The sequence below is a fragment of the Anolis sagrei genome, chromosome 1 (genome assembly GCF_037176765.1).
Source record: "Anolis sagrei isolate rAnoSag1 chromosome 1, rAnoSag1.mat, whole genome shotgun sequence".
NCBI lineage: Eukaryota > Metazoa > Chordata > Lepidosauria > Squamata > Dactyloidae > Anolis > Anolis sagrei.
The window spans coordinates 103,049,275-103,057,798 of NC_090021.1; the positions used below are offsets into that span (position 1 = coordinate 103,049,275).

The following is an 8,524-nucleotide window of genomic DNA, read 5'->3' on the forward strand; positions in this document are numbered from 1 at the left end:
TTGTAACCTGGGGTACAGCCATATTAAGCAGCTTACCCTGAGTTAACTTGCATCAGGCTTCACACAATGTGAGGTTAATGAGGCTCTACATGGTATTATTTGGCAGTGTAGAACCATCCAAATTCAGCCAAATCCTGAATAGCAAACTAATCTGAGTTGATTCAGACTTCTATCAAGCTCAAGATTTCACAGCACACATATTCATGAATTTTAATGCTATTAAGGGAAATTTAAAAGTGATTAGTGAAATTCTCAATGGAGATATCTTTCTGCCATCCAGCATGGTTAGTTCTATCATAATGGTCATTGTTCCATAATTTCTGCAGTCTTAAACAACAAAAGAGTTATGACAATTTTGATTTCTTGAAATCAATTATAGACACAAAATGTGAGTATTTGAATTCTCAATGAGATTAGGATGCAAACAGGGTCAGAACAGCTTTAAATTTATCCATTTTACATTGGGAATCAGTATAGATGATAATTTAAACAATACTATTTTTATATATCAACTACAAAGCTGTATGCCAGTTTTCTATAACAGCATAAAATCTAAATTAATTATGCCACCTTACCACACTGGCTGTTTAATACGAAGCTATCTACCATGCATTTCTGGAGTGTTTACTGTGATTTGGATCTGGAGAATGGAATGCTTATTAATACATTTCTATTGGGAGTCTCCAATATTTCACAGATATAATTTCCATCTTCTATATAGCATTATTGGAATTACATGACCAAGCTGGCTGTCTAGACATGCAGATTTCATGTTGGTTATTTGCTTACATAAATTTTAATTAGGAATCCGTTAAGTGTTTGTGCATGCACAGTGTAAGCAAAATAACAATTAAATATCTGTTAATGCAATTACAATCCAATTATCTACTTTAATTAGATGAATGAGTCATTATTAGAAAAAAAATGATTTTTCTGTAAAACCTGGAGAAAACCTGACTCATACATTTTGGAAGGCTGTGACTCCATGACTAAAACTTTCTTCAGATATTCAAATTATGTGCTAAATAAACATGCAAAGAAAGAAAGAAAGTGTGTTAGGCTTATCTTTTTGTTCTAAATCCACCACCCTCTACAGCAGGGGTTACCACTGTGTTGCGCGGAGCTCCTGGGGCTCCATGAGTGATAGTAAAGAGCTCTGGGGCACCATGCTTCTTCCTGCCTCCTCCTCTTTCCTCCTCCTGAGAAATGCAGGGAAATTAAAGTTCTGAGCTGCCAGAGATGACAGTGGCAGCAGTGTCCTCCCAAGGCACAGACCCTTTCTCCCCGCCTCTCTTGTTGCCCAGGCTCTTTTCATTATCACCCAGACATACCCCCCCCCCCTCGCTTTCTTTGCTTTCAAAACCTTATTTCCCTTCCACTGGTCAGGAGTGCTTTGATGGTGTTTTTCCTGCCTAGTAGAAAGAGGTAGGACTGGATGGCCTCTGAAGTTTGTACTATTCTTATTGTTACTATTACCAAGGCTGGGTGGCCATCTGTTGGAGGTACCTTGATTGTGCTTTTCCTGCATAGCAGAAGGGGGTTGGACTGGAGGGCCCCAGTGGTCTTCCACTGAAATACTCTTAAGTTTATGTTAGGTAAAATGGTTCTTCATTTTAAATATTGTATCGTTCTTTCCCTCCATTTCTTTTTTGCACTGTGTGAATTAGTTCACACTAACACTCTCCATCTGCCTCTGGACTGGCCCATGCTAGATTTAGATACATTATAATATATAATATAACATTAAAAGATTTCTTGGGGCACCTTGAGAAACGGTTGCTTCAAAAAGGGCTCTGTGGCTGAACAAGTTTGAGAACCCCTGCTCCACAAGGGCTGAACTGCTGACCTGAAGGTCAGTTATTCAAATCTGGGGAGCAGGGTGAGCTCCTGTCTGTCAGCTCCAGCTTCCCATGGAGGGATATGAGTGAAGCCTCCCAAGGTAAAACATCCGGGAATTCCCTGTGCAATGTCCTTGCAGATGACTTGCAGTTTTTCAAGTTGCTACTGACACACATAAAAAATCAACTTAGTCTATTTCCCCCACCAGCTTCACCAATACAATACTCATGTCCTGTTGCAAGGCATGTAAGGTGGTGACTAAATCGAAAATAGCTTTAGACCTACCCCTATGAAGTGCTGTGTTCTGGCACCCTGCATCATATGCAAAACCTTCTGGTCTCTGACCATGAGGCCATTGAAAAGGTAACTTCGCATATTCAATTTTTAATGCATTTTTATATCATCAAGAGCGTTATTGATGATACAGATTAAGTCATCGGCAAAGGCTCTGATTTTGTAATTCTCTTTGTTTATTCTTACACCCTTTAGGTTTGGATCGTCTCTTACACTATTCAATAATATTTCAAATGCCATAATAAATAGGAGTGGGAAAAGAGGGCACCCCTGTCTTGTCCCCTTGCAGATGCTCAAATGTTAGAATGTATTATTGTTCAAATGTATAAATATTACATGTAGGCATCTTCTATTGTAAATATTTTATTTTATTTTATTTTATTTACAGTATTTATGTACCACTTTTCTCACCCCTTGGGGACTCAAAGTCATTTATATATGATAGGTGGAGACAACTACTTTTGTTCACAGACATATTCATTTGTGCCCATCCTTCCCACCATTCTCTTCCATGGCTAAGGCTGTAAACTCATTGAGATAGAGATATGTTTTTCCCCAGATATTTTAAAGTGTTACACATATTGAGAAATAATGATGTAGTCTTGTAATAAATAAATGTCACATAAGTTTCAGTTAACTATGAAGTTTGTAGCTCTGAACACTGAAGCATGTAAATTGAAATGTTCTTTTGAACTAAAATCATTTTAACAGAGCTCACATTATAATTGAAAACTACTGGTTTGTGGTTTTATTGAAAGGTTAACTAACTAAAATATGGTAGTCTCCAGAGAATCAGGCAGGGACTTTTCCTGCAATAAAACAGAAAAATTCAACTCTGAGTTCAGCTGGGGCTGTTATATTCTTCCTTTGAGATAGCTAGTTAGCAATCATCCCCCTACTTGATATCACTAAGAACACAAACAAAAGGTAATAAAAATATCCTAACAGTTCTAAACCAACTCAGATCTTCTAGGGGGAGAAAAAGCCATTCAGCACTTGATTCTAAGGACGAAGAGACTTGGCAAAATTGCACTCCCTCTTCACGCTTTGCTTCACTTACGTGATTGAGTGCAGTGCAAGATAGCTACACAACTCTTCACATGTCAGGAGAATCTGGGCATGATGCTTTACGTAAATTACAAGTGTTATGGCTCCAATATATTGCAAGGATCAGTGCATTTCTGGAAAATTCACATGGCTTATTTCTTTTATGTGATGATGTGTGTGTACGTGTGCTTTGCTGCTGATATTTTTCCTGATGGTGATATATTGAAACTTTTGGCTCAGTCTTATCACTTTTTAATATGATTTTGCAGATCGCTTCTATTCTATTTTATAGGTATTATATAAGCTACATCACTCGTTGCTCTGGATGTTGTAATTTTTCTCATGTATCATTCCTCGTAGTCTCTTTAGATTTCAGAGACTTGTTTATCCAGTTTACTGCAACAGACTATCTCATCATACATTTTAAATAAAGTACCATAAAGCACTGTGCTATTCAAAATCATATTCACCTTTCATTCCTATCGATAAGAACAGCTTCAATAAGAATTCTACAAATATGACCTCAGTAGCTTATGAAAAGTCATATGAAACTCTGGTGAAGAATCTATTAGGATCGAGTGGTAGGAACTGCTGCTCTTAACTCTCAATCTGTATTGTCAACCATAATCAGAGGAAAGTGTATTTCAATAATGTATGTGAACTGACTGCTGTACCATGTTGTTTCCCTGTCATGATAGGAAAAAAGTCAATTGATTAATAACTTTGACATGAGAACATCTTTAGACTACAGAGGGACAAATATGCCACATTTTCTCATTTTCCAGTGTTTAGTTGTACTCATATTGGTGCAAATCAAGGCAAGCACTCTTTAGGTATTTGTCCTGTTGAATTATTTCATCACAGAGTATAAACTATCTTGACCATTTTTTCTGCACATGATTCTTAGTGAAGAGAAAACACAAAACTATGGCTGCATCTATTATGTTCTCTTACTCCTGTAATAGAGGAGTAGCCCTAATATTTTTCAACTTTTCTCAAAGAAATCTGACGGCAGGCATTCAATGTGTTGGTTGAACAGTGAATGGATGCGTGTTTGTGTATTTCTAGGACATACCAAAGAAAGAGGAACTGATAAATGTATTTTCTTCACACACACATTCACTTTTTGACAATTTAAAAATTACAACCATACACATAACAATTTTATATGTCTTAACAGAAGAGACTCCCAGAAAATATGCAATCCTAATATAGTTTGTCTTCTAACCAATGCTGAAATAATTTTAAAGTTATAATAGTTACATACATTATTAACAATATTTGAATTCAAATATCCATAATTTCCCAAATAGATTCCAGGCACAGGTCTTATCAGATCATAACATGGAGTTCATATGCTAAAGGTATAATCCTTTTAATTATCTGGAGCAAGTCAGCTATTTGGCAGCATCACATCACATCTAGCCAGTAACAAGGTAGAGCTTTCTGTAGCCACAGGGCTAGTGAAGAATGGTAGTCTTCTCACTAAAGGACAAGAAAGGAAACACTTAACAGTTGTTGGATTTCATTCTGACCATCCATTGTGCAGGGAGATGGTACATCGGTAAAACCTATGTACCACCATAGGTTTTACTCATTCTTTGTAGCAAGAGGTTGAATTTTATTATATTTTTATGAGGAACAAAATAGGCCAGGCAGGTCATTCTGTTTCATTTCAACAGGTTTTCCTTAAACAAAGTCAGACTTGACACTATCAAGTTTGTATAAATAGTAATTGTACTAGGGGAAATCTGTACAGGAAGAAAAAATTGTGGCCTACTAGGAACAAAATAGCATTTCCTGCTCAGAAAATAGTAATCCAGCACAAAGATATTATTATCTCCACAGAAAAGGTTGTTTTCTGATAAACATTATCATGTATAGAGAGGGATTCTTGCCATTCAAGGACTTTTAATGGTTATTGTGACACTTGAAACATGGGATTTCTGGGTGATTTTTCAAATATTCTTTCAGAATATACCTCTACAACAACCAAATCAGTTATATATCATGTTGCTTTTTAATTACACAAAGAGCGTGGTTACATTTGAATTATTGCTTTTGGTAGTTCTGTCTCATGACTCTTAACAGACAGAACCTCGTTCTTCCCAGATTACCATATCTGGTGTGCTATTCTCAAATTATAACATTGCCTATAGGTTTTAATAACCCTTCCAGTGTTTTTATGATATCTGTTATTGCTTCACCCTTTAATACCTTTGCCTTTTTTTAAAAAAAAAGAGGATTATATGTGATTTCATGAAATTGTTTTGTAGTATGCAAGTTTCCTCAGCCTCCATGATATTTTACTGCATTACCATGTTGAGACTTCTTGGTTGGAAGGGTACATTGCTGTAAGTGGAATAATGTATTATTATTCATTATTCAATGGCAGCCAGAGGCTGCAGAAATTAAATCAAATGATCTATCTGTGAAATGTATGCCAATTACATAACACCCTGTTCTCACACACTGCACTTGTCAGAGTAATGTGCCTTAGGGTCTGCCTTGCCACGCTGCCAGACTAACTCCTAGCCTGATTCAATTCCGGCTTTGCATTCATATCTTGTCTTTTCTTGCCCTCCCTATCTGTTACCACTCTGCTGTCATTTTGTTTTAATGATCTTGGAAGGACTAAACAACATAGTATCCCAAGAATGCAATGTGTAATACACATTATGCCTAGAATCCAATTGGTACATTATTCCAGGGTAGAAGCTGCAACTATTTTTGAGCTAAAGCTCTGCAAGAGACACCAGTATTTCCTTCCTTTCTGTGCAGAACTCAACAATACCCTGTTCTCCTAAGTGGGCGATCTTTGTAAATTTCATTCTCATAGACAAGAAAAATGGCTGTTTGTCTATACTGAAGTTATGGATTTGTAACTTAAAATTACAGAGCCAGAACTGCTGTAAATTTAGTTATGCAATATATCCATGATTCTTGCACGATCATCACAATTGTAAATGTCCCATGAATTTAATCTTAAACTCCAAGGAAATGCTCTGAGTAATGGAGGTCTGTTCTGCTGGCAACTGGGAACCAGCAGAGTGATGTTTCCAGCGCCATCTCACTACTTGGGGTGATTATTAAGGAAGATTTGTGGGGGGTGGGAGGATATTGGCCAAGAGGTGAAACTTAGGCTGGATCTACACTGCATTAGACCCCAGATTATCTGTTTTGAACTGGCCGATATGAGTCTACACTGCCAGATAATCTGGGATAAACAGATAATCTGTGATCACATCTTGGGATATAGCCCAGTGTAGATCCAGCCTTAGTTATGCATTCATATAGGATCCCAGCCATCATTTTAAATATTGTTCTTATTGTGAGAAAGGTACTGAAATATGTGCAGAGTCAAAAGACGCTTTGCAATTTAGGATTTTAACAATGCATTTTGAAGTGCGGGAAAGTGCATATTTTTGCATAGAAACACTTTCTTCATAGAAATTTCACTTTTCTGTAACATCACACATCCACATATATTTCATACAAAATACATTCCAGGCTACAAACATTCTCTTCAACAGGTTCCCCAATATTATATATATATATATATATATATATATATATATATATATATACTTAATGCATTATTTATTTACCCCCTTTGGTTGCTTATAGGGAGGGCAGGGACCAGCCATGCTTTAGAAAAATAGCCATGCGCTGTTTGATTGTCCTAACCATTAAATATAACCTTTAGGATATTTGGGAACCTGACCTTGTCTATAGTATAACAATATAATACTGCTGTTATTGTCTTGAATAGAGACATTTAAACTGGGCCTGCTTTACTATTTTTTTCTTTTTAAAAATGTATATATATCTAAGCTTACGATAGATGCCACAGTGACACAAATGTTGGCTTAAGGTTATATATTTTTTCTCTTTCTGCTTTTTCCTCGGTCTTTCTAACATCTTTGCATCTCATTAAAGCATATAGTAATGTTACCTGACCTCAGTTCTTAGGTTAGGTCAGGTTTTAAAATTAAACAGAGAAGCAGAAATTACAGATACTGATTTAGGAGTCTGAAGTAAGATCTTGCTTTATTTTTTAAAAGGAGGATGATAAATGGCGGTTGCTGGAAACACTTTCTATTGCATTTTGAAGTTTTTATACATCTATTGCTGAACTTTCAAAAGGGTGTGCACGTGTGTGTGTGTGTATGTGTGTGTGTGTGTGTGTGCATTTCCCCTAAAGCCAGGTGTCTTTGAAAAGTCTCACATTGGAAGTAATACTGTAAATAGATCTCCAACAACTGTAACAGCTGGACATTGTCAGAGTGGTGCTAATAAAAGGAAGGGGGGTTAAACAGATTTTCCTCATACAAATGCTCAGAGTCAGTCAGAAAACCATTATTATGACCTTGTGCTGACCACATACTATGAAGTGTTACATGAGCAGGGACAGGGAAGTTGCTTAATGGAAGTTATATAGTAGTTAGATGTATCCTTGTCACACTTCATCTAAACTGATACATTGCAATGGTCCACACTGCTCAGACCTGGCAATTACTGTCCAATTCCAATCTATTCCACACTGCCACTATAATGAAAAATAATTAGGAGCCTGAAAATGAGTTTTCACATGAAATGGTTTCAGCGCTTGGACACAATTGCCTTTGGCAGATGGCTTTGGGTTTGCTTTAATATAATAAAGACAGTTAATCATCTCTAAAGAGTGCACAGAATGAATAAACTTTTAACACCACTTCATCCACTGAAATTCTTCTATTGATCAAATAGATCATAGTGATGAAGCCACAATTCTTCAGTGGGATCCTTTTTGTTTTCAAGAGGCCTAGCAAACCTTAAGCACTTGGAGGCATAACACAAGGCTACAGATAATTAAAATACTCCAGTATCAATGAGATCTCTTACTTAACAAAGGCAATTTTATTTTGTTTTTAATTTCACTTAATCTCTGGGTAATACAGAAATGGTAATACACATGTAGAAGCTCCTGGGAAATCCAACACAGTTTAACAAGGGCAAAACTCTTCTTAGCTTTTTGGCTAAGATCAAGTGTAGTATCTGTTCTTATTAGTTTCATATCTCATATGTTCTCTAGTTGAAAACTATATATTAAATGGGTGTTTTTTAAAACTTAGATTAAAAGGTAATCCAAGGGGCAGGAAAGTGGAGGGGCGGGGAGAGGGGAAGGGAGTAGTGGGAGGTGGGTGAGTGAGGGGGGCTGAGCAGGTGAGCAAGCGAGGGGAAGGCAATGACGTGCATGCCAGGAGAGAGGTGCTGCATGCCCTTTCTGGCACACATGGCATAGGTTTGCCACCACTGCTATAATACTCTTTCCTGTTAATCCTGTGCATTGGTAGAGGAGCTA

The 8,524-nt window shown here is 36.9% G+C and overlaps 1 pseudogene; it reads left to right on the forward strand.

Moving 5' to 3' along the window:
* The first annotated feature begins 8,178 nt into the window (after positions 1-8,178).
* LOC132762212 (U2 spliceosomal RNA) lies at positions 8,179-8,294 on the forward strand (annotated as a pseudogene).
* Positions 8,295-8,524: the final 230 nt, after the last annotated feature.